Below are 27,039 nucleotides of genomic sequence, written 5' to 3' on the forward strand. Positions count from 1 at the left end.
CAAAAGCGCCGTTATGCGGAAATATCGGTGTTAATCTAGCGATATTCCCACAGCGATAGAAGAAATTTTGATGATAGGGAGATGTGGATTCAGCCACTGAATCCACCTCCCATATCATAGATAGGGTAGTAGCAGACTTAAAGTACCGGCGATAACAGCGGTTAGCGCTGTTTTTTATATCGCTATGGGTGTCCGGGGACGTATTGTAAATACGGAGAAGGACAGTTAGCGATCATTTTCCCTTAGTTTTTGCAGGGAACGCCTACTTTGCATCTCATTAGAGATGCAAAGCGGGGCGTGAATTAAACAGGTGCTGAATCAAGGAAACACGCAATAGCGTGTCCTTGTTAATAATATGATATAATTATCGCCACTTTTGGCCCAGAAACCGGCGCTAAAGCGGCGATAATTATATCGCCAGCCCTTGTTGATATGCCCCTTAACTGTCTTTGGTAACCTACTGTAACTTACCCCCATCAAAGGACAGCCTGCTTCCAAGACTGAATTCTTTGGGAAATATTGGCAATGTGAACATTGGCTAAACTTCCAATACAAGGAACGACTTAAAAATATGCATATTGCATCTGACATGGAATATGGAAATATTTTGAAAGACGTTAGAGTAGAAGTTCTGAAAAAGGAGGGGAAATGTTCCTTAGAAAGTCGTCTTATAATCAAACTATTTTCCTCTAACAAAACAGGAGCACAGCTAATGTTCAATTTCATTGAAGAAGGGAAATCCATTGTCTGTTTAATTCCTACAGTTCAGAAGTGCCCCAATTTTTCCTAAAGAATTACTAAAAATTGAGAAAAAACACATTTTGGAAATTACAGCAGTAGACAAAATGAAACACCAGGAGCTGACAGTACTACTTACTGGAAAACTACAAGCAAAATTGGATTATTTGAAAAAATCTGTAGCCAGGACTGCAGGATAAGAAATTGTTTACACATATGCAACATTTTGCGGCGTAATTTAATTGTTGAGGAAGGATTAGTAAATGGTGCAATGGGTAAAGTGATTGATTTAATTAATTTTCCAAATAGGGATTAGGTTGAATACGTAGCCTTAAAATTTGATTAGATTGATTGTGTGAATCAGATTGGCCGATGTGTTTGTTTATTTTTTGCTTGCAAAGGCCTTATATGCCCGGTGGCAGCAGTTCCCACTCCCTCTAATGTATGCTGTAACTATCAATGAATTTCAAAGTTTAAGTGTAGACGCAGCTTTTATTAATATTGGTAGTACTGTATTTAAAGAAGGCATGTCATATGGAGAACTAACTCAAGTTAGAACATTGTCTGATTTGTTTTTGGTTGATTTCGATGACAGGAAAGTTAGTGCTGATGCAAGGATGTGTCCGAGAGTACAATTGGTTAAGAAGTGTTTACGCTTCTTATTTAGGACAGTATCTCATTTATGAAAAATAGATAATCTGTTCAAAGCAGAAGTTTACAAAAGAATTGTCTGATGTTTCTGCAAAAAGGAAAAGAAGGAGAACAAGGGAGGTGTTATGAAGAGAAAACAAGGAGAATGAGGGAGATATTGGAGGTTACCTGTTGTCAAACCCTTTTGGTGACAACTGCTGGTCTAATGTTCTCAATTTACTCTTTCGTTTACCACATCTTATACATGCAATTGAACTGAAACTGCAGAAGAGATTATGTTCTAGACAGTGAGGTTTGCTGCAACGTTTACAAAGTGATAGGACTGTAAAACATTGAGCTTCAGTCATTCGAGATCTAGTAGATATGTGTAGTGAATCATTACTATTTACTCAGAACAGTCAACAAGTTGCACAGGAATTTATAATGGTCATCCTTGTAGTTTTAGAAGAAGACGAAATACATGTAGGTGACTTATTTGGACGGATTAATCATGGATCCATGACTGTGAAGATTGCTCCTATAAGTCTACTACTAAAATACATTCTGAAAGATTTTTCTACTTACCACTTCCAGATTCCAAAACTGTATCTTTTGATAGATTGATCAGAAAAGCTAACCAATATATAACCTGGCCAAATTGCAGATCAGATGTTATGCCTACATAGCATATACAAAGTAGTGGAAAATACTGTATGTTAATGCTACAGTGATGCAGAGCATGTGGATCAAAATTGGAAACTGAAATTTCACACTTCAAAGTTGGACAAATATCAGTTTCTGGAAGCACTTATACTACTTTGGCTATCGTCATTCACAAAGGACTTAATGTAACATCTGGACACAATATTATTTAAAGAGTGAAACTGGATGGACGGAATGCAAATTATCTCTTGTGTCTTCAACCAAAATTCTAAGGAGGATTTCTGATTAAAAAAACAGTGGTGTACGGTATTTCTTCTACATGGATTGTCAGTGTTTAAGACATTCAGCCTAGCTGGGGTGATGTTTTCAACAGCATCTCCAAAATTCAAGCGTGCTGTATATGTATTAGTAGTAGTGTACCAGTTATAATAATAAAAAGTTATTTGTAAAAATGTTTTATGTTAGTTCAGTAACTGTAGGTAAAATAATTGATTACATAATTGTAGTAATTGCAATGCATAGTGTCACTTATTTGTAGTGATATACTGTGCTGTATTGGAATTTTTTTTCTCTACAATCTATGCAATAGTTTTTTCCCACTGTTCAAGGATTAATCTTTATATGGTACAACATTTATTGTGTACAAGTATTAAAGCTGAGAACAGAAACTTTGAAAATTAAATGTTTTACTATAATGGGATATACTGTTACAGCATAACCAATGTGTACTGTTTTTTTCTGGAATTTTGGAAGTATAATGCTAACTTATATTTATGTTCTCTTTCAACAATGGTTGGAGTTATACGTCTTTAGATGTGTCAGCATACTCGGAGTGCCACACAAATATTTCTAAGATGTACCCCGGGAAAAGGTCTTGATATATAAAGAGCATTTCACAGCCTTGCCACCACTTTGTTTTGCCCAGAGGGTATGGTGAAAAACTCCCATGTAATTGATTGCCACTTTGCCCAGGTTTGCTTCTTTGAAGAACTGTGCTCTTCAGGGTGTGGCTGCTGATCCTCTCTGCCACCAGATCCCATTTGATTTCCAAATGATTAACAAAAAGAGAAAACACCACATTTTTTTTAGAAGAAGAAAACAGAAGTTTCTGAATTTAGAACAGTTTTTTTCTACAATCTTTATGATGGTTTTTCCCCACTGTTCAAGGATGAATCTTTATACAATATTATTCATTATGTACAAGTACAAAAGCCAAGAACTGTAAAAAATAGAGAAAAGGAAATGCTTTACTATATTGTGAAATGTTACTTCTGCATAAAAAGAAGTCTGTTCAAGTCTGACATTTGTTTATAATATGAACTTATCCATTACAGAAATTAAAACTTTATTGTGGGATTTTGTAGAAAGTAATTTTAACTTATATTTATGTTCTTTTTCTTTTTAAAAAGATGAAGGCCACCATCTATTGGAGTAAAGAACTACCTCATTATTTCTTTCTCTGCAGTTCAACAAACCTACTTTGTCAAGGTACACATCAAGGGACAGCCTGATACTACCACTGAGACATCCAGATACACACATATGCAATCACTAACATACCCAGTTACTTTCCCATTTAACAACGGACACCTAATCACCCACCCATACAGTTACAAACACATCCACTCACTCACCCACACAGTCACTCATATCCCACTCAGTCACCTTTACACCTACTACCAAAGCCAGTCATCAATACAGCTAGTGATACACACAGTTGTCTCATGCAGCTAGTGACATAGGCACTCACTCACCTGAATAGGTACTCACAAACTCACTCACTCACCTATACAGACACACACCCATAAAGTCACTTGTACATCCACTCAGTCACCTAGACAATCACTAACACACACAGTCACTCTCCCATCTAACCACTTACACACCCAATCACTCACCCTTACAGACATGCATGCACCCATACACCCACTCATGCACCCTCCTCTAATTCACCATTACAGCCACTCCCACTCCCTTACCTATACAAAGACACCCACTCCACCACAAACCCCTAAAACCACTCACATACCCATTCAGACACTCATACACCCACTCACACACTCACTCAATCAACCATGCATCCACTCATGCATCCACTCACTCACCCACCCACCCACTCACTCAAACACTTACACATCCAGTTACTCACTAATGCACCAACTCATTCACTAACACAATCAATCAATCAATCAAATAATTTGTAAAGCGCACTACATACCTGCAAGGGATTCAAGGCACTGAAGGGAGGGGAGGAAGGGGTGCTGTGGCTACTGGTCGAACAGCCAGGTCTTGAGTTGTCTCCTGAAGGTTAGAAGGTCTTCGGTTTGTTGTAGGATGTGGGGAAGGGTGTTCCAGGTCTTGGCGGTGCGGTGGGAGAAGGATTTGCCTCCGGCTGTGGTTTTACAGTTGCGTGGGCCAGTAGACAGGGAGAGGTCTGCGGAGCTGAGTTTCCTGTTGGGTACGTAGAAGGAAAGTCGGCTGTATAGATAGGCTGGGCCGGTCTTGTGGAGTGCCTTGTGTGCGTGGATCAGGAGCTTGAAGGAGATTCTTTTGTCGACAGGGAGCCAGTGCAGGCTCCTCAGGTGGGGGGTGATGTGGTCGCGGCGCGGCGCGGGACGTCGAGCATCAGGCGTGCAGAGGCATTCTGGATTCTTTGCAGTCTGTTGATGAGCTTGGTCGGGGCTCGGGCGTAGAAGGCGTTTCCGTAGTCGAGTCTTCTGCTGACTAGGGCCTGGGTGACTGATTTCCTTGTGTCTGTCGGATCCATCTGTAGATCTTGCAGAGCATACTGAGGGTGTTGAAACAAGTGGAGGAGACAGCGTTGACTTGTTTGGTCATGGTGAGTTTCTAGTCGAGGATGACTCCCAGATTGCATGCGTGGGTGGTGGGTGCGGGGGTGTCCCCAATGATGAGGGCCACCAGGAGTCGTCCCATGCTAAGGGGTTGGGCCGAGGATGAGGATCTCCGTCTTGTCTGTGTTCAGTTTGAGGCAGCTATGCTCCATCCAAACGGCGATGGCCCTCATTCCCTGGTGGAGATTGGATTTGGCGCTGAGGGGGTCCTTGGTGAGGGAGAGGATCAGTTGCGTGTCGTCGGCGTAGGAGATTATGTTGAGGTCGTGCTGTCGGGCGATGCGTGTGAGAGGCGCCATGTAGACGTTGAACAGCGGCGGGCTGAGGGAGGATGCATGGGGGATACGCCACAGATGATCTCGGAGGCTTCGGATCGGAACGGGGGGAGGTGGACTCTCTGGGTTCTGCTGGAGAGGAAGGAGGAGGTCCAGTCAAGGGTCGTGTCTCGGATTCCTGCGTCACACACTCAATGTCTTTCTTATACATACACACACATACAGTTTTTATCTCTTTTTAAACCAAGAAAGGGGGTCGTAATGAGAACCTTTGGTTTTTTTGGGGTGATTTTTCAGAACATTATTGTTTTAAACATTTTGTTTTGTTTTATTTTACAAATTATATGGCAACTGGAAAGGTGTTAACTGAAATTTCTAAAAACTGCGGAGAGACAAGTGTCGTTTCAGAAGAAAAAAGAAACTAACACCTAAGATGTCTTGCGCCCTCCAGAACTGCAGCAACTGATTGTTTCCCCAAAAAATATCTCTATTCTTAGCAGCTCCAAGGACTTCTCAGGGAGACTTTGCTCAATCTCAGTAGGTATAGGGTCCCCAGGTGCAATGGGTGCCGCATCTGACATTGATGCATCGGCTGCACTGCCCTTCCTCTGGGCTCCGGTCAAGAGCTTGGAATGGTGGATCTTCAGGTGGGTCAGCATGCTTGTTGTGTCACAAGAATGGTTCTTTGATGTACCCCTGAAGAGGGTCTTTTCACACACAGAGGACTTCATGTGCTTTGGAACTGTTTTCTTTTCCCCAGACGGAATTGTGAAAAATTCCCACTTGATGGTTTGACACTTCACCGGGTGTTCCTCGTCTGATAAATTCTCCTACACAGGGTGTGGCTTCTATTCTCCACTGCCATGAGATGCCAATATATATTTTTAAAAGAAAGCCAAAAACTGCAAAATGATTTTCCAATATTGGAAAACAACAGGTGCTATAATGTGCACCTCAAATCTTCGCATTGGAACTGTAAAGAAAAGAAAACTGGGTGGGGACCTCCTTTCTAAAATAATAAAAAGTGTCTTGTACACCGAAATCCCTTTCTCCTATAGTCATTTGATATTTGCGTATGCCGACGTCGATACGAACACCGACGTATTCGTGAAAACTGGAAATAGAATAAAACAGTGTTGAACCACAAAATGACATATACAAATCTCACTTTATATGTTATATAAGTAAACTACTGACCACAAACATTAATTACAATATGTGTATATATGTTTCTACACTTTCTAAAAATCATGCCGATTTCGCAAATAACCGCGGTTCTGGAATAAAGGTATCAGAACTACAGTCACTGACACAAGTACACACTCACCCATACAGCCACTCTCACACTCACCCATATAGCCACTGACACACCCACTCACTCACCCATACAGACTCACACAGCCCCTTACTCACCCATATAGCCACTTAGACACCCAGTTACACATCCATATAGCCACTCAGTCACCTATACACCCAATAATACACCCACCCATACAGCTACTCACTCACCCATACAGCCACTCATGCAGCCACTCATTCATCTATACCGCCACTCGCTCACCTATAAAGCTACTCACACTCCTATTTATTAACTCATACTACTAATAGCACACCCACTTATTCACCCATACAGCCACTCACACACCCATAAAGCCACGCACAAACCCACTTATATAATATGTTAGAAATAGTATCACTCATCAGTAGTACTCAAAGTTTACAAATTTAACTTTGTAGTGGCTTAATATATAAACACTTGTAAATGTTTAGAAAACACAATCATGTTATCAATGAAGTCACTGACCATATCATGAGTGATGTAATATGTGAGGTCATTGGCAGTGCATTGCGGGGGCATAAGTTATAGTTGGCTCAGGTAAATATAACTCCTGAATTTCAATGGTTTTGTACGAGTGAAATCTGAGCCTAACTATAATGTCCCTGAAATCTTTGTTTTTTCAGTGAATTTCTATGGTATTTTTGTTCTATTTCCTAACTATAACATCCCTGTAACCTTTGTTTTTTTCAATGAATATATATTAAATGAGCACGAACGTGGAAAATAAAGTAGGCGCTCACTCAGTCCGAGTTATGCAGTGGAAATCCAATTTAAGCATGGCGAGGAAAAGAGAGATGGCAACTCTAATATCATAAAGGATGCATGCACTGTACGGTACTAGAGCATTTTTCATGCAACAAACCCATTCCAAAAACACCAGGAATCACGATATAAAAGTATGTACGATGGTCCAGATACTGAAGGCTGGGTATCATGTTGTAATGAAGTGCATGCCAGCACAGGAGATAATACAATAGATGGTGTGGCTGCATGTCAGCCCATATATCTAGCTAAAGCAGTCATCATGAGATAGGGCAAGAGCAAACCTGAGTTTCATAAGGGCAATACTGCATGCCAACAAGTGAAAACATGCCCTGGATGTTGTGGTGAAAAATCACCATAAGCAGAGGTAAGAACAAACCTGAATTTAACAGGGACTATACTTTCAAGCTCACTGCCAAAGAAAAATCAGAAAACCTTTGAGTGTAAGACAAAAATCCTATTGGTATACCATAAAAACAAAAGAACAGCTAAGCATTATGTACCTGCAGTTTGCCGGTAAGTAGTTCCTGACAACACCCAGTGCTTAATTTGAGCCGAAGCTTAATTGGTTTCCGGTGCTCTGCACCTAATTGTCAACACCGAACTTAGGGTAGTCTGCCATAAGGTGGGGATGGTCATGTAATTTAGAGATGAGCAGTATAACAGTTGTTTAGGAAAACAATATACATTCAAAAATTACCAATGCCTGCCTCCTAAGCCATTCCTTTAGCTGTGGGGACCTGGAATAATCTGAACTGTCACATTTACATGCAAGAGAGATGGTTAATAGTTGTTTTGGCTGCGATGACAGGGGCAATGGGTGGTCCAAGCTGCAGTGGCCTCCTGGTCAGAGCCCTGGCACTTAATATTTTACAAATTAAGCACTGGGGGTCTTACTGAGAGCATGAACCTCTACTAGAAGTAGTCTGAGAGTCACATGAGAAGAAGCCCTGCGTCTGTGCCTCAGTAAACTAAAATGCGGGTGGGTCAAGAAACTTGACTGCATGTGTACTAGAGAGAAGAAAAGCATCATGTAATCAGAAGAGTAATATCTGCACATATGGAAAGTAGAACGCATCCAAGTGATTTGTGTATCTAAAATTTTGTAATTTATACCTCACAGGAATCGATGACAAGTGGAAGCATTTACAATTGTTTATTCTTCTGATTAGACAGTTCTCAATCATGACCCTAACAAAAAAGGAGGGGAGGGCTGAATTTTACCACAGAGGACTGGGAAATAAACAGGGGGCCAATTCAAATACTCGCTTGTCTACAACAGCAGATCCTCTGTTATAGGCAAAACATTGTGAGAAGAGAAGAAAAAGACCCAAATACTGTACATACAGTTATATGTCCGACAACGAAGGTGAAGATACCAGAGTTATAGACTATGCTTCATTTCATGCACATAAAGATAAAACATAGTTATTAGCTGTGTAGCAAGTACCAGTTTGTAAATAGACTCCTGGAATAAAGCATGCCGTGCTGGAGGGCATTTAAACCATTGTGTGAGTGATGAACTGCCCCCATTCGTCCTGTGTATTTATTCCGTAACGTATGGATTGCACTCATTCAATCCATCTGCATTCAAGTTCCAGTAGTACTCACCACCATCTGCCATTTGATTTTGATGTCCTTCATTGAGTGGCCATGTTGTTTGAAATGTTCCACTAATGGTGTTTCTGGTGCTTTGAAGTTAATTCTGTTGTGATGTTGAAGTATCAGTGTTTTCACTTTCTGTGTTGTTTGACCAAAATAGATTTTGGAGCATGGTCACCAAACAGCATAACTCACATCAAGTTTGAATGGCATTTGATTCCTTTTTTTATAATACTTTAAATACAGAGCATCAAACATAATTTGTGTTGATTTCTCTTTCATATGGGATCATTTAGGCCATGTATCAATTTATAATTGAATGACTCCTAGGGGAGCATTGTTCTATATGTGGTTTAATACCCTTGTTCTTTGACAGTGCCCCATATGTTTTGATGTTGGTGGAAAACTCATCAGCATAACAAAATAATCCATTTTAGTTTGGTCTCTATTTGATTTTTTTTTATCTCGCCCCGTTTATAGGCTCACTCTCTGTAACCAGGCGTTTGTGCACAAAAAAATCTCCCCATGGGAGAAGCGTTTCTGTACAGAGCAGTCTCACCCTCTCCCAGCCATTCACCAACCCCAAACCCCAAAAGTAAATGTACCTCTCAGTTCTAACGTTTCAAGCCGGAAAGGAAAAATAACATTCAGTTTTTCGGAATGGGATGAACACAGGGCTTTACGTGGGATGGGTCCTGTCGGAGCTCAGCACCGACAGTTCTTAAAAGCAGGTGCTGAGACGGGTCCCTATCAAGCTCTCCATTTTTGCCCTCACTCTCAGGGTGAAAACCAAATCTTAACTCTGAAGCAGTACCACACTTCACTGCCTTTGATGTAACTTCAAAGAGACTCGTTTTAGTTCTTTCAGTCTCGTCATTTCAGAACTGAAGCATTTTCAATGTTGTATACAACAAAGCCGTAGTTGCTGCTTATTTATCTTATGCAACTAACAACCATTGACCTAGCCTATTGTACTGGCTTGTTGTAGGTGTAATGTTACTTTTTTTTTTTTATTTCAGTAATTTTTTATTGAAAATAAAGCATATTTACATGGTACTGGGTGAAACACATGGGGAGAAAGAAAGAAAAAGCGCCGGGGGGGGGGGGGGTTGTCAAGCATTGTCTACATTGGCTTAAATTAGTTTGGCTCTTGACAGTCCATTCTACAGTTTGTTTCATCTTCTTCTCTTCTTTCTTGCACGTTCCAGTTTCCCCCCGTTTCTCCCCGTGTCCCTTTGCAACCAGTATGGTTATCTTTCCGGCCCCCTGGTGATGTGAGGAGATAGAAGATCAAAAGAAGAAGGTGTGTGAGTAGAGAGAGACGTAGGCACATTATGTTGTTGAGTAGGGTGCGTGTGTACGTTTTGTAGTGTTGCCTGGTCTGCCAGGGTGTTTAGGGTGGCTTGTGAGAGGACAAGTAGTTGTCTAGTGACAGCCATATCTCGCTCTTTTTCCCTGAGTCACTTTGGCTGTTGGACATTATGGTGTCGGCTCCCCTTAGGAAAATGACCCAGTTGAGCCAGGCTTTGAAGGTGGCCTTTGCTGTGTCCTTCCAGTTATTCAACACCGTTTTGACCGCTGCTGTGAGCAGGAGGTCAATCAGGTCTCGGTCGCTTGCGGATGTTATGGAGGGGTCATTGTACCCCAGAATTAGGTGGTGGAAGTCCATTGTTAGTGTGGCCCCTGTAACGTCATTGATTAGAGTGATTATGGAGTGCCAGAACTTCTTTGTTTTGGCGCAGTGGAAGAGGAGGTGAGCAAGGTCCCCCTTCTGCCTGTTGCAGTTCCAGCAGGAGTCGGTCTCTCTGAGGCCCATGTTGGCTAGCCGTGCTGGGGTCCAGTAGGCCCTGTGCACTAGCCAGAATTTTGTTTGATCAAGGGTCGTTGTCACCTTCCTCCTTGATGTGGAGGACCATAAATCTGCCCTTTCCTTCTCACTTAGCTCTCTCCCTGCTGATTCTTCCCATTGGCTTAAAGTTCTGTTATTCATTTTGGACGTTTTGGGGGACATGGCTCTGTATATGTGCACTACCTGGTGTCCTGTGATGTTCAGGCTGTTAGCATATTGTGTTATTGATGGGGTGAGCGAGTTTATGTTGGCTTTGGCTAGTGCTACTCTTATTTTAAGGAAATTATAGAGCTCTATGTTGTCGAAATTGTATTGTTGTCTGAGTTTGTCAAACGTTGTCTGATTCCCTGTCTCCTGTAGCTGGCTCACCGTTGTTATGCCTTGCCTGTACCAAGTGTGCATATCCAGTGTTTTATTCCTGTACTTAATTCTGGGGTTGTGCCATAGCGACTCTAGCTGAGTTTGTCTGACGCTGATGTCTAGTAGTTTGTCTAATTTTAGTAGGCCCAGTCTTGTGTTCCTGAGGATTGCGTTCTGCTTAATCGCAGGGTGTTTTGTCGCTGTGAGTAGAGCTACGGGTTCCATTCCTCCTAGTAGTCTCCGCTCTAGGGAGAGCCAGGCCGGGGTGTAATCGTTCTTTGGTGTTATCCAGTGTAGGCCCTGTGCTGCCATGCAGGCTGTTTGGAAGGTTCTAAAGTTCGTTATGTTCAGCCCTCCTAGAGCCTTGGGAAGTCTGAGTTTCTGAAGGCTGATTCTAGGTTTCTTCCCTCTCCATAGGAATGTGTTTAATAGTTTGTCCAGTTTCTTGTGAAAGTCAGGTGTGTTGGTTAGTGGTAGCATGTTGAGCGTGTAGTTGATCATAGGGGTGACCATCATTTTGATGGTCTCAACCCTTCCCCACCATGTAGTAAATCTAGGCGACCATCCCTCTAGTTTCTCTCTTATTTTGTGTAAGATTGCTTGTTCGTTCTGGTCTACTGTGGTCCGCAAATCTCTCTCAAACAGGAGGCCCAGGTACTTAATGGCCTTCTTCTGCCATGTTAGACCTGAGGTCCCCAGCACCGTCTTGTTGGTGTGTATGTTCAGTGGTTTGCATTCCGATTTCTCTTTGTTAAGTTTGTATCCTGACACTTGCGCGAACTGATCTATGGTTTCCATTAGTGCTTTAATGGAACTATCAGGGTCCACTGTTACGATGAGGACATCGTCCGCATACGCTGCTAATTTGAAGGATTCGCCCTCTATAGGTATGCCTCTAATGTCGGGGTTTGAGCGGATCATGCTTAGTAGGGGTTCAATTGCTAGTAGGAAGAGGCCCGGGGATAGCGGGCATCCCTGCCTCGTTCCTCTTTTGAGATCTAGTAGCTCCGATGTGCCTCCATTCACAACCACGCGGGCTTTGGGTTCATTGTACAGTGCCATTACCATCTTCCTATAGTGTTGGCCCAGTCCGAATTTTTGCATACATTGGTCTAAGTACGGCCATGACTCTCTGTCGAAAGCTTTTTCTCATCGAGGGCGATCATGACTGCCGCGTTGTTGCTTTTGGTCGCGTGGTTGATTACGTGGCACAGCAATCTTGTATTGCCTTGGGACATCCTGTTCTTCAGGTATCCCACTTGTGCGCAGTGTATGAGGGATGGGAGGTATGTGTTGAGCCTGGTGGCAAGGATCTTGGCATATATCTTGCAGTCTACATTGATAAGTGAGATTGGTCTGTAGTTTTTCGGATGTTGTGTGTCCTTGCCTTCTTTGGGGATCACTATGATGTTGGCTTCCGCCATAGACGGCGTCATGCGGCCTTTATGTATGCAGCTCACAAAGACTGCTGTCATTGTTGGCCTTAATGCTGTGATGTAGTGTTTGTAGAACTTGGCTGTGAAACCGTCAGGCCCAGGGGCTTTTTTATCTTTCAGGCTTTTGACTGCTCTCTCTATCTCATCTCCAGTTATTTCTGAGTCTAGTATGTCCTTCTGTGCTTCTGACAGTGTTGGAGTTGTGACGCCTCCCAGTAGCTCCTTTCCTCCATCTGCCTTTAGCATTTTGTTTTTTTTGAATAGCTCTGCGTAAAAGTCTCTGAAAGTGTCCAGTATTCCCTTGTTCGATGTATGTGATTTGTTCGTGCTGTCTTTGACTGCTGCTATTGTGTGCTGCCTCTGCTTGCCTTTGAGGTATGCCGCAAGTGCCTTCCCTGCCCTGTTGGCCGAGCATAGGTTTATTGCTCTATACTTGTTAACCCACGTTCCTGCCCTCTCACTAAGGATCTTGTTTAGCTCGTACTTTTTCTTTGTTAGTGTTGTGAGGGTGTTTCTGTCCTCTAGATTGATTATGTGGCCTGCTTCTAATCTTTTGATTTCGCTTTCTAGGTCAACTATCTTTTTGTTCCTTTCTTTGTTTTGTCTTCCTTTAATGTTCATTATGGTCCCTCTTACAGTAGCTTTCATTGCATCCCATAGTGTCTCTCTTCCTATGTCTGCTGTGTCATTGTTTGATAGGTAGTCCTTGAGTGCAAGTTCTATTTCAGTGCTGCTGCTGGTGTTTTTGAGGAGGTCATCGTCAAACCTCCATCTTCGTGTGGGTTGCTCGTTGTGTCTGCCCGTTAGAGTCAGGCAGATGTGAGAGTGGTCTGAGATCGCTCTTGGGCCTATCTCCGTGTGCTCTATAAGGTGTGTGTGGGTGTCTGATATCAGTATATAGTCGATCCTGCTGTATGAGTTGTGTGGGTTTGAGTAAAAAGTATATTCCCTCTCATCTGGGTTCTGTAGCCTCCACGGGTCTGCTAGTCTGAGTCTAGCGCAGAGGTCCTGTAGTGGGTTGCCCCTCTGCATATTCAGGCTGTGTCTTTGTGGGTGTCTGTCTATGGCTGGGTCCAGTACCTGGTTCATGTCGCCCGCTACTATTAGCAGTTCTCCCAAAGGCAGCGCTTCTAGTTCCTTGCCTGTCTGTTCCCAGAATGCCTTGTCCTCCGTATTTGGTCCATAGATGTTTGCCACATGTATAGGTTCCTCTCCCCTGAGCAAGCTAGTGATTAGTAACTTCCCCTCTTCGTCTCTTTTTGTTTTGACTGGTGATAGTTTTGACTTTTTGCTAACTATAGTAATGACTCCGTTTTTTTTGTTTCTTGCAGGCGTCCCTATTACGTGACCTATCCATCCCGCCTTTAGACGGTGTATGTCTTCTTCAGCTAGCCTGGTCTCCTGCAGGACATAAATATCACTTTTTAGTTTGAACAGGTGATCTAGGACTTTCCTTCTCTTAACTGGGTGGTTGAGGCCCTTCACATTATCCAGTATTATGGGTGTCTTTCATAGATTCACATGCCTGAATCATTCCCCGTCGTCGAGACGAGAGCCTCCGGTACATAGAAAAGTAATGTCCTATAGACATACATAGAGAAAAATAAGGCTAAGGTCCTCCCCTTAGTAGCCTATCCTTGTCCTTATGTAAAAAGGACCAAACTCTTAGAGCCAGCCAATCAGCCAACACCTCCCTCTAGAACCTTCCTGTCAGGAGCCTCAGTCCCTCAGATTTTCTACCGCACGTTGTGCTAAGGGAGTCTCCCCTGAGCTCTGCTCAGATTCTGTGTTTTTTCACTTAATTACAATAATTTTGCTTTCTACTATGGATTACCTTCACAGATGAATGAAAGAAATGTATTTTAAAGCCTGCGCTTCTTGTTCCAGAAGGTTGCTTTGCTCTGTTCCTCACACTCACAGGCCAAAGGCTGCAAGGTATGTGGCAATTTCTCAAGTAATTTCTTGAGGGGTCGTGAAAAGAGACTTTTAATATTGTTCAGACCAGAAAGGAGGTTTTTATTTTCTCCAGTTACTGCTATGATGCTTTGCTCTCAACGTCTAGGATACCTCAAAAAGAAGAGAATCTCCTCAGACTCATTCCTCAGGGGACCTTCCTGAGAAGGCCCTCAAAAAGATGGGTCTTCGGGGCGCAGTCCTTCGAAAATCTCCTCACTCTGAGGAAAAGGAGAGTAAGGACTTGCTTTTGGAGAAACAATCAGGTAAAAGACGACTTCTGAGCCGTCAAAATCACCTCCACTGGTCATGGGATCTTTCAGAAAGGCGTCTTCCATACCTCCTAAGGTGAAGACTAAGAAGCCAACATCGTCAACTGGATCGTCGATGACAAAACCATCAGCATTGCCTGTGACAGCCTCTTCGTCTGCGATGGCCTCGTCTACGATGGCTGTGTAGGAAGGTACCTCCTGACTATGGTTGCCCCCAACTTTTTGCCCTGTGTTTTAGCTTGTTTTTGACATAGTCGACCTGGGACCCTGCCAATCAGGACCCCAGGCCTACTGCTCTCTCTGTACAATGGATTCCATGTACCTTAGGTACATTTCCAATTGGTACTGGGCCACCTTATCAGACCCTGTAACTCAGGGCATAGGTGTACCCAGGGCCTACCAGGGGCTGAAGCATGTATTATGCCACCCCTGGCTGGCCTCCTAAATTTGACACAACTGGCTGCATGACAGCTGGGGCAAAGTCGTGTAAGCACCCTTTGCTGTAGATATAGTATACCTATATCTAACCCTAAAATGGACACACAGATTCCTATCAGTCACTCCTATGGCAGGCCTTGACAATCCTGAAGGCAGAGTGCTTGGAATCGTGTGAGATGGTGCTCTGGCATGAGCTGAGCCTGTCTGCAGCTTGCGGAACCAAGTCCTAATAGCTGTTCCATGATATCGCATACCATATACTCTTAAGTGCATTATAATCCTCGCGGTTAAATGCTATCTTTGGTATGGCTTTATCAAAACATGTCTAGTAAGGTGTCATACGAATTGGAATATTAACCCCTCGCTAATTCTGGCGACGGGGTTAGCATTCCACCCTTCTAGAGGGACACGACATGTATGTAACTGTGAATCCCGGTTAAAGTTAAACGAAGCCTCAGCTCCACAAAATGGATGCTGCCACCACAGACACGAGTCTGACCCCCTGCAGCTGGGAGTCCTTCCAGCAAGGGGAGCCTGGACAAAGGGTTTCCTGTCAGGGGCGGTGCTAGCACCGTCCCAGACATGGTATTGTGTATCCTGGGTAGGCAGGGCTTTACAGGAAGGTGACTGCTGAGTGGCACCCCGGTGCTCACTACGCATAGGCCGGTCAGAACCAGTTCCAGGGGCACACCAGCCCCTGGCCTGGGGAAAGTCCCACCCATAGGCAGGACCTAGTCATCGGGTCAGCCCCCTTTTTTAGTATAAAGATAGGAGCGGGCCCCCTGTTCAAATTAGATCATCTTTGGAATCAAGACACGATTTTCTGCGAAAGGACATCAAGATTTCTTCTTCAAGATTCTCCCTTGTGGCTAAGGAGTAGTCACCCTGCATCCGCAGGCACCATCCTAAGAACACTGCGGTCTGCTGCAAGTCCTTCTTCACGAATCCGACGACCCAGCTCGACGAGACCCGGCTTCCCTGGCACCTCTGACCTCTACTCACCTCTACAGCAAAGCTGAGAACTGTGAGTGCGACGAGACCTCGAGGGACCGACGATCGCCAAGACTGCACGACTTCTTTGCAACAAGCCCACCGTGTGCTCCACTGGTGAGTGCTTTGGGGTCCGAGAAGCCCCAACCCTGAGCAGCTCCAGCACCGAAGATCAGCCCTCCAGCATCTCCACGATCTGCGTGGGGCCCTTCTGCTTTTGCGTGCTCACCGCGCTGTGTGGCTACTAGCCGGCTGGCTTGTGGCCTTCTTCACGACGCCCGACGACATCACTGCTGCTGGTCTGGTTGCTCCAGACTGGCCCTTGCTTCCTTCTTCAAGAGAGGCACCCCGGACCCTCCTGGTCCACTCCAGACGCCATTTTGAGTCCACCGCGTGGGCTTGAATTTGCCAAGGCTTTGTTGCCCAATCCTGGGTCCAGCGACGCCGACAGCTTCATCCATCGTGGGACAGCTCGCTCCTCCATCCTGGTCGCCGACAACGCCTCCTGGTCCGTGAGATCTGCGAGCACAGCGTCACCCACTCACCTAGTCGAGGTGACTACCATCCGGTGCCCTCCTGGTGCCACCTGACTACTGGCTAGTAGTCTCGAACTTGGTCCCCTCTGCTTTCAGGTGTCATCTTCCTTCGATCCAGGCTTGGATCCATCGAACTTTCTTTACTGGTCGCCTGCCAGCAACTTCTTTCTTCCAGGCTCCTGGTCCGTCTACGAGGATTCCCGACGTCTTTTGAGACCTATGCAGCTGCAGCCCCTGGGCTAGGTAACTTCGGCATTTCGGTGCCCCAGCATAGCCTCACTATCCAAGGGTCAGAATCCACTTTCGTTTTCCTCCTACCAGGTCGGGTTCGCCCGAGAACACTAACTTTGTCATTGCTAGCTACCATAGACTTTGTCCCGCATCACGCGTGAGAGTGCACACTCTGCACCCGAGTCCCCTAGGCCTCCTAGAAGTAATCTGAAGATTCTATAGTCAAGTCCTAGCGATTCCTAAGCCTATTAGTACTGTACTTACCTGCTAGTAATTTCGCATTCCACTTTCAGAGTATATGGTTTTCCGTGCCCCTCGGGCATTTGTATATACTGTGCTAACTTAAGTATTTTCGTAAGAGTTTTGTTTTGTGCTTAGTACCCTGTCCTCATAAAGAGTACAGGGCTGTTGTGATTTATAATAAATATCTTGTTTATTTTCATAACACTTGTGTGGTGTCCTTTCACTGGGTATTCAAGGGGTATATGTGTGGTATAACAGCTGGCTTAACACGCCCTCTCGAGTCTTTAGCCTTAGACTGCTCGTATCCACGCTACTAGGATAGCTGGTCTATAAGGTTGACTTACAACCAATCATCAATAAGGGTTGCTGGACTGATACATAGTGTTCACTAGAATAGTGAGCACTGCATATCAGGCCACCTTCTCACAGGCTTCATCTACGATGGCTCGTCTACGACAGCCTGTCTACGACGTCGACGTTGGCCTCGTCTACGATGGCCTCGTCTACGATGGCTCGTCTACAATGGCACGTCGACGACAGCGTCGAAGACGACGAGAGCGTCGACGACGAGAGCGTCGACAACGAGAGCGTCGACGACGAGAGCGTCTATGACGAAACCGTCGTCGACGACGAGAGTGTCGACGTCGAGAGTGTTGACGACGAGAGTGTCGACGACGAGAGTGTCGACGACGAGAGTGTCGACGTCGAGAGTGTCGACGTCGAGAGTGTCGACGACGAGAGTGTCGACGTCGAGAGTGTCGACGACGAGAGTGTCGACGTCGAGGGTGTCGACGTTGAGGGTGTCGACGTCGACGAGAGTGTCGACGTCGAGAGTGTCGCCGACGAGAGTGTCGCCGACGAGAGTGTCGACGACGAGTGTGTCGATGACGAGTGTGTCGACGACGAGAGTGTCGACGTCGAGAGTGTCGACGTCGAGGGTGTCGACGTCGAGGGTGTCGACGTCGACGAGAGTGTCGACGTCAACGAGTGTCGACGCCGACGAGAGTGTCGACGACGACGAGAGCGTCGACGACGACTGCTCGTCTATGACTGCTCGTCTACGACGGCCTGTCTACAGCATCGACAGGGGCCTAGTCTAGGATGGCCTTGTCTACGATGGCCTCGTCTCTAACGGCATGACGGCCTCGTCTATGACGGCCTCATCTACAAAGGCTAGTCTACGACGGCATTGACGGCCTTGTCTACGACGGATCGTCTATGGAGTCGACTGCTCGTCTATGACAGCCCGTCTACGGTATCGACGATGGCCTCGTCTACGATGGCCTCATCTACGAAGGCTCATCTTCGATGGCTCGTCTACGACGGCATAGTCCCCGACGACCTCGTCTATGACGGCCTGGCTACGGAAGCCTGTCTACAGCGTCGACAAGAGCCTAGTCTACGATGGCCTAGTCTTCGATGGCCTAATCTACGAGGGCATAGTCTACGATGGCCTAGTCTACGATGGCCTAGTCTACGATGGCCTAGGCTACGATGGCCTTGTCTACGATGGACTTGTCTACGATGGCCTCATCTACGATGGACTCGTCTACGATGGACTCGTCTACGATGGCCTCGTCTACGATGGACTCGTCTATGATGGCCTCGTCTATGATGGCCTCGTCTATGATGGCCTCATATACGATGGCCTCATCTACAAAGGCTAGTCTCCGAGGGTGTCGACGGCCTTGTCTACGACGGATCGTCTATGGAGTCGTCTAAGACGGCCTCATCTATGACTGCTCGTCTACGACGGCATAGTCTATGGCGGCGATCTCGTCGAAGGGCTCGTGGACGAAGGTAGAAATCCGCCAATTCTGGACTCTCTTCTAAGGTGGTAGAGAGAGCTGCTCAACGTTTTAAGATCCAATAACCTCTCAGGAAGAAGCCTGTTTCTGGTTCGTCTTCAAAGAACCCTTCAAGAAGGCAGTAAGGTCACAGGAACATCCTAAGCCGGACTCCGTAGTGACGCAGGCGGCCCAGAAGAGCTCCGGGAATCCTTCGGCCCCGTTGTCGCCTCCTCCTGATAAGGAGGGAATAAGAGTGGACAACATTGGGAACAGGCTTTCCCCAGCGAACGCTCTAGCGCCCTTGGGACGCTATCATGAACAATTGTGGGCACACATGCCCCATACCAATCGGAATTGCCACATTTATCCGAGGAGAAAGTAAAGTGGAGTCTGCTAGATGGTGAATCATCGGCGTCAAACCATAGACTGCGCGAGGAATATCGATATGACAGGGTTCCACTAGTTGGCTGGGGCAGCAGTCTTGCGGATCCAAGGAGGGCCCTTTCCGTCCTGAGGTGCGAACAACGTTTTTTGGACAGGCCATATGATAGCCAGTTACTATTTGGCACAAAAAGTTAACGAAGCAGACAATGCGAGAGCTTTGGTCACTCTTCAGGAGAAGAACCAGTCCTTTAGTAGATATGGAGGAAGAAGACTTCCTACAGAGGAAATTATCACTTCGAGCCCTCCTGCTCTTCAGGCCATAAAGGCCTGCAATGCCCTCAGAGCCAACAATAGCGAAACAAGCACTCCTCTTTTTAGAAGTTGTCCTTTCAAGGAAAGGACAGCGGAGATATCAAAATATACGGCTGCTTCTTCGAGAGATCTGGATTATGCTGTAGAAAGGAGCTATAGCGAGCGTACCTCCTCATAAGGGAAAAGGGTTTTCTTCCCGCTTCTTTTTGATCCAGAAAAATGATAAGCGGTGGAGACCAATCTTGGACTTCAGAGCCATCAACAAAATCCTACAGAGGCAGTCGTTTCGCATGATAATACAGGAGGTCTTGCACATAGGACGCTTACTTCCATGTCCCAATTCACAGGAATAGCTAACAATGCTTACGATTTGCAGTAGTGGGCAGGCACTTGCAGTTTCGCGTTCTGCCTTTTTGGGCTCAAGTCTGCACCGCAAGCCTTCAAGAAATACCGTTCCCCGGTGGCGGCATATCTCAGACACCAAGTCTTTCAGCATCTGAATGACTGGCTGGTCAAGGCTTCATCCTTAGAAGACGTGTCCAGGTCTTCCAACGCCTGTTTTCAGCTTTCGATTGCTTGGATCTCACCCTCAATCAAGAAAAATCAGTCCTAAAACCTTTTCACTACATAAGTTTCCTGGACACACGGTCAGCAAACGTTTTCCCATCCAGAGAGTGATCGTGTATCCTCCTGATCCCTCACTGTCAACTACGAATGAGACCTCTACAGGAGGCGCTCTAGAAGCAGTGGGTCCACTGCACAGGGTCATCTGACGACCACATAAAAAATGAATTCTCACATGGCCGGAGTCCTACAATGGGGGATATCATCTCAAAACCTGTCTCAAGGCTCGTCATTCCTACTTCCAGCTGTTCCTCATGTCGTCACAAAAGGCGTCTCTTTGGAAGGCTCTGGAGTTTTTTCTGCAAGAGCTACAGATATGTGGAAGGTGGTCTCCTATGGAGAAGAAACTACATATAAATCTGCTTGAACTATGGGCGGTCTTCCTGGCCCTTCAAGCTTGCCTGCCAAATATGGGAAGGACAATGGGCTCACCAATGTGTTGTGCAGCCAGAAAACATCATCACACGAGTGGGAGCTTGTCCAACAAATCATTGGCCACATCTTCTCCAGATAAAGCACGCCGCAAATTGATCTATTTGCGACGAGAATGAGCGCCAAATGCCCACACTTCGCAAATTGGCAACACCAGTCAGGGTCTCTAGGGAATGCATCTCCATTCGCATGGCGCAACGTCTTTGCTTAGGCCTTTCCGCCATTCCCTATGCTTCCCAGGGTCTTCAAGTAAATTTTAGTGGAGCCTTGTATCCTGATTTTAATAGCCCCAATTTGGCCTAGGCAACATTGGTTCACAGAGCTCCACCGTCTATCCCTGGAGCCGCCGGCCCACCTGCGGCAGTACCTATCTCTGCTTACAATGAACTATAATCAAGTTCAACGTCCGAATCTGAAGTCTCTCAGGTTAGTCGCCTGGCCCCTGGGTTCAGAGTTCCACCATCTGAATATTCCACAAGACTGTGTCATACTTGCCAGAGCAGGGGCGGATAGCACCTAAACACATTCCCTGAAATGGAAGCGCTTTTGTGTTTAGGGTGCAGATCACGGAAATTGGCCTTTCTCCACGTCACCGGATCAAATATTGCCTTATCTATTACATCCGGCACAGTCGGACCTAGCCCACTCCTCAAGTACAGTACACTTAGCAGCAATACCTCGTTATGAAATAATTTCAACGAGTCCATCGCTCTGGTCAAGCGGTTTGATTAAGCAAGTTCTAAAACGATTATATAGTTCTTTCCAGCCAGTAAGGATGTTGCAACCTCCTGGCATCTCAATGTGGTTCTTAACCAGCTCATAAAACATCCGTTTGAACCAGTACATAGAGCTGACCCAAAGTATGTCTCGTGGAAAATCCACACCCCTCCTGGCGCTCAAGTCCGCAAGGAGGGTCAGTGAGCTACAGACGGTTTTGTATCCAGGATCATTTTCTGCAGTTTAATAGAGACTGAGTACCTCTGAGATCCACCCCTAGGTTTATCTCAAAAGTTCAGTCGAACTTCCACCTAAATGATCCTGTGGTTGTGCGTTCCTTTTTTCCGAACCACAGCAGGGCAGCTGAGAGATCGCTGTTTTTTTCCTTGGATCTCAAGCGATGTTTACAGTTTTACAGTGACAACACGAAAACATTCAGGAAATCTAACCAGCTATTAGGAACTTACAGCAGACCTGGGAAGGGTCTACCGCTTGCCAAACAGAGCATCTCCCGATGGATGTCTGCAGCCATTGCTTCTGTCATGACCAAGTTGGACAGCCATTGCATTCCAAAGCGAGAGCGCTCACCATGAGAGCTATGTCCACTTCTATGGTTCTCATTGACATTTACAGGGCGACAACATGGAAGTCGCCGCATACCTTTACTAGGCAATTCTGCCTGGATACGGAGCTGATGAATGATGCAGCAGTGGGACAAACGGTGTAACGCCATCTATTTCGGTAAGGTGTAACGCCATCTATTTCGGTAAGGTGAGCCTTCCTCCGTCCCTCCATCCTACCCTGGTATGCACATTTCTTTAGTGTTGTTTATTGTGGATACCTAGTCATGGTTCATGCTCTAGTGATGGTTCATGCTCGCAAGATGTCTTATCTAAGGACTTCTATATGCTGTTCCATCACAAATGTGCACTCTGCATTGCTTGCTACTCTGATTCAGGCATGTGAATCTATGAAAGACACCCATAATACTGGATAAGAAATGAGTTACTTACCTGTAACTACAGTTATCCAGTATTGGTGTCTTTCATAGATTCACATGCAACCCTCCCGCCTCCCCTGGAAGGACTTACCTATCTCTCTATCAGTGCTACGCCTACTTAGCTTGGTGCGTACGAAAATCTGAGGGACTGAGGCTCCTGACAGGAAGGTTCTAGAGGGAGGTGTTGGCTGATTGGCTGGCTTTAAGAGTTTGGTCCTTTTTACATAAGGACAAGGATAGGCTACTAAGGGGAGGACCGTAGGCCTATTTTTCTCTATGTATGTCTATAGGACATTACTTTTCTATGTACCGGAGGCTCCCGTCTCGACGACGGGGAATGATTCAGGCATGTGAATCTATGAAAGACACCAATACTGGATAACTGTAGTTACAGGTAAGTAACTCATTTCTTCATTGATACTACTCTTATGTCCGTTTTGAGATTATGGTTCGTGTTGTGTGTCATTTTCGTTCCTGCCTGGCTGGCTTCCCTGTTGGCCTCCTACTTGTCTTAGTTCTGTACATGGTTCTCCTGCCTGCTCTCTCTTGAAGAAGAATAAGGGTGTAGAAAGATAGGAAAAGAAAAGAAGATAGTGTCAGCCCATGTGTGTGTACCCCGCACCCCCTCCCCCCCCTTTATCCCCCTCCCCTCCCTCCCCCCTCCCCCCTTACTTGCACAATGGGTGTGCGACAAACAAAGTTCCTTTGTCCGCAACTCCCTGAGGTAGATTGATTGTCGCTCTGCAAATGTTCATCTTCTTGTTATTTAGCTCTGCTGCTTCTCGCTGCGTTGCCTTCCTCCGCTGCTCGAGGTAGTGTCTTATTAAAGTTCCTTCACTCAAGCTATGAGGTAGTTCTGAGGTAGCCTTGAGGTAGATGTTGGTGTAATGTTCATTGGCTTAGTCTCTTGGTGTTGAGGTATTTCCTTGTGTTTCCTTGTGTTTGTTTCTTCCTGGGGTTGTCTCAAACAGCTTTCCCTTCTTCTTCGCTCGGTGATGCGCTTCTTTTCGGAGCGCTTTGGCTGTGACCGCTTGCCTCCATATCTTCGGTCGGTGGTTCTGCCAGGTAGCGCCTGAGTTCTCCGGGCTCCTCGAACGTGATGGATCGCCAGTTGTCTGTGACCTTAAATCGGGTCGGTCCTGTGAAGGAGTAGGTGAGGTTCCTTTTCCGCAGTGCTTCTCTCATGGCTAAAAAGCCTTTCCTGGCTTCTACTGTGGTTTTCGAGTAGTCCTGTGTGAGCACGATTTTGTTGCTCGTCCAGGTGAGGTTTTGATTTCTTCTTGCAAAGGCGAAGATCGCGTCTGTATGCTCCGCTCTTAGTGGGGAGCAAATTATTGCTCTCGGCGGCTTACCCGAAGCTGGTTTTCCTGCTGGCACTCTATATGCTTTATTGACTTCAAACTGTCTCTCAAAGTTCAGGCCGGTGAGCTTAGGGAGCATGTCCTCGAGCATTGCGGCGCAGGATTTCTCCTTCTCCTCTAGGCCTTCTGGGACGCCTAAGATTCTGATGTTCCCCCTTCTTGCTCTATCGTCCTGCTCCGCCAGCTGCTTCTGTATCGCCTTAGCCATCTTTGCATGTCCCTCCGTGGCTTTGATGTTCTTGTTAGTTGCGTCTTCCACCGCACTTATCCTGTTCTCTGCTTTCTCCAGTCTGGTGTTTGTGTTGTGCTGGTCTGCTCGAATCGCTGCCAGCTCTAGTTGCATGTTATCTACTGTCTTTTTGGTTTCTCTCGCCACGTCCTTGACTTCGTTAATTCTTTTCAACACTGTTTCTAGTGTTGCATTCTCTGTTTTGTGCTTCCCGGGCGAGTCCAAGTTCTCTTTCCTTGGCTTCTTCAGGTCGTTAGTATTTTTTCCCTCGGCCGTCTTCCTTAGATGTGATCTGCTCCTGCTGCCGAGAGTGCCGAGGGAGCCTGCTGTCCTCTCCCCGGCTAGCTGTTTGGTCTGCGTGGGTTCTGATGCTTTGTTTGCGGGGTTGTAACAAAAACGGCTCGGGACCTTGATCAGCCTGGTCTTTGTTTTTTGCTCTTGCCCCCTCCAGCGCTTGCTTGTCTCGTTCGCTTCTGGTGTGGTTATGTTGTACCCTTTTTGGCCTTGCCGCTGCACTGGCCGTGTAGTCTCTCGCTCTCCCGCTTGCCTTTTACGCCGAGTGCCGAAGGAGATAGCCCCACCGTACTATCAGCCTCCTCTCTCTTCCTCTCTTGTGACAGTTGTGCCCCCTTTTAGGGTCTCTCTTCTTGGCTGAGCTTCTACTGGCTGTGGGCACGGTGTTGTAGGGGTTTTGCCGCCCAGCGCTGCCGTTTGCGTGGCACTACTGCCTCTTGTACCCCCACCTGCTGGTGCCTCGGTAGTTTGTATTTCTCTCTGCGCTCCCTCTAGGCGCTACCTCTGCAACAGCAGCTTCGCGTTGCTGTGTTGCTGCTGTCCTAGACGCCTTTAGCTGCTGCCCTTTTAATCCTTCTTGCCGGTCGGGTGCACTATACCAGCTTGGTCCTGCGCTCACTTTGCGCTCGATTTCGGGGGGGGGGGAGGGCGGGGCTCGCTCGTTCGCTTCCTCGCTCGCACGGCTTAGGCTGCTGCGGATCGCGCGGTTTAGGCTGCTGCGGGTCTCGCGGCTTAGGCTGCGGCAGGTCGCGCGTCTCGTGTGACCAGGCAGAGGGGGGGGGGGCAGGCCGATACGATTGACTGTATCGCAATTGCCTTGTCTCTTTCTTCTTCGGGTCCGTCCTCGCTGCCTTGTTTAGCTTCCAGGTCACTGGATCATGCACGTCATTTCCGTCTTCTCCCTCATTGGCTTCCGGTTCAGCTCGCCTTCTCCTTCCGTCTTCTACCTTCCTGATATGGCTGCCTCCGTTCGGCACTTCCGGTTTGGCCGCGCTCGATTCTCACCTTCTCTGCTGGCGGTGTATTCCTCTGGTAGGTAGTTGCGGAGCGCTCTTTAAGAGATGTTTCCCAAGCTTCAGCGTCTCTCAGTTCTTTTCCCGCTCCTCACTCCATTCCGCTTCATACTTCGTTTCTGTTCCGCTTCGTTGGAGTGTCGTTTTCCTCTCCGCTGAGTGTACTTGTTGTGCTTGTTGTGCCTTGTATTCCGCTTGAGCCTCTTCGTTCGTTGGAGCCTGGGCTTAGTTGCCCTCAGCTTGGCTCTGCTTCTTCTCCCTTAGCGACGCCCTTCCGCCATCTTATCTCCCGTGCCTCTGTTGATCCAAAAGTTTGTTTGGCTGTGTTGGCCTTCAGTGTACGCTTCGCGGGCTGGTTGCTTCTGTTCTGTGCAGCCCTTCACTTCATACTTCGCCGACTTCTTTTACAAGGTTCGCGCCTTGTGTTTGGTTGCCTTTATTTACGTCTGTTTCCTCAGGGGTCGCGGAGCTCTGGACCTAGACAACCATCTTCTTTGTCGTCCAAGCCACGCCCCCCTAATGTTACTTTTTGTTTCATATATCTGAATGCAGTGTCAGATACAGCAAAATACCAGTCGGGCGGCACACTACGCTAAACACAGATTTTAGCTTGGTTTTTAACCAACGCCCTTAATTACACCGGCCACGCCCCTTTGAGGGATCCTCCCCATTTCTTTCATCTCACTTAAAGCCCTGGATGAACATATGGGGCCTCATTTATGAGAAGTGACGCATCGCTGCATGAAAACAGCGCTGCGTCACTTTTCACTGCGCCCTCCTTGCGACACCAATGATGCGTCATATTTACAGTATGACGCATCATGGCGCAAGGAGTTACAGATACGTCAGTATTTCTGACGTATCTGTATGGCGCAAAAGTGACGCATTGCTGGAGTGTGTCACAAAAGTGACGCAACTCCAGCAATGTGTCCTTTCACATGGGGCAAGCCCCATGTGAAAGGGCCTCCGTCAGTCTTATGCCTGTTGTGAGGCAGGCGTAAGAAATTGACGCATTTGTGTCCTAGAAGTGGCACAGGAAATCTTATAGATTTCGCTGCGTCACTTCCATGACCCTTTCTTGCGTCACAACGCCCCCCCCTTGCATACATTATACCTGGCGCAGGTATAATGTGGCGCAGGGGTTAACAAAGTGACGCATCTACCTAGATGTGTCACTTTGTAAATATGGCACAACAAGGCGCATTTTTTACGCCACTGGTGCGTCACAAAAAGTGACGCACCGGCGGCGTAAAAGTGACGCACAGCCTCATAAATGAGGCTCATGGTTTTTTCCCGTTCCATACTTAAAAATTCCGAATTTTGAGATGTGTCTATGCATAAAAGTAGCCAGGCATTATTAGATGGCAACATTTGTGAGGGGAAAGACCGCATGTTCAGTGCGAACTTGGGGCACGACTTGTAAAAAAACAATCTAAATGGAATTAACACGACATAATTGCAGCACCACAAGGTATTTACCCCGAGGTAAAAGCGAGGTCACACAACGAGAATGAAGGACAATTATGACAATGGCAGTGTACTCTAGAATGTTCATTAAAGTTAATACAGAATGATTGCTGAGAGCAGCAGGGATTTAGAAACATCTTTCTGAGGCTTAATAATAAAAAAAATGATAACATAACCACTGTACTGTTACCTAAAGTACCTGCTGAGCAATGTTGGTTGACAGGCATTGTGATGTGACATCATAATG

General features: G+C 46.3%; 1 protein-coding gene across 2 annotated transcripts in view; it reads left to right on the forward strand.

Moving 5' to 3' along the window:
• LOC147692460 (cyclin-dependent kinase-like 1) overlaps positions 1 to 27,039 on the forward strand; it is a 304,602-nt gene that overhangs the window by 107,352 nt on the left and 170,211 nt on the right. The window lies entirely within an intron of this gene.

This window comes from Lissotriton vulgaris, chromosome 9 (assembly GCF_964263255.1).
Source record: "Lissotriton vulgaris chromosome 9, aLisVul1.2, whole genome shotgun sequence".
NCBI lineage: Eukaryota > Metazoa > Chordata > Amphibia > Caudata > Salamandridae > Lissotriton > Lissotriton vulgaris.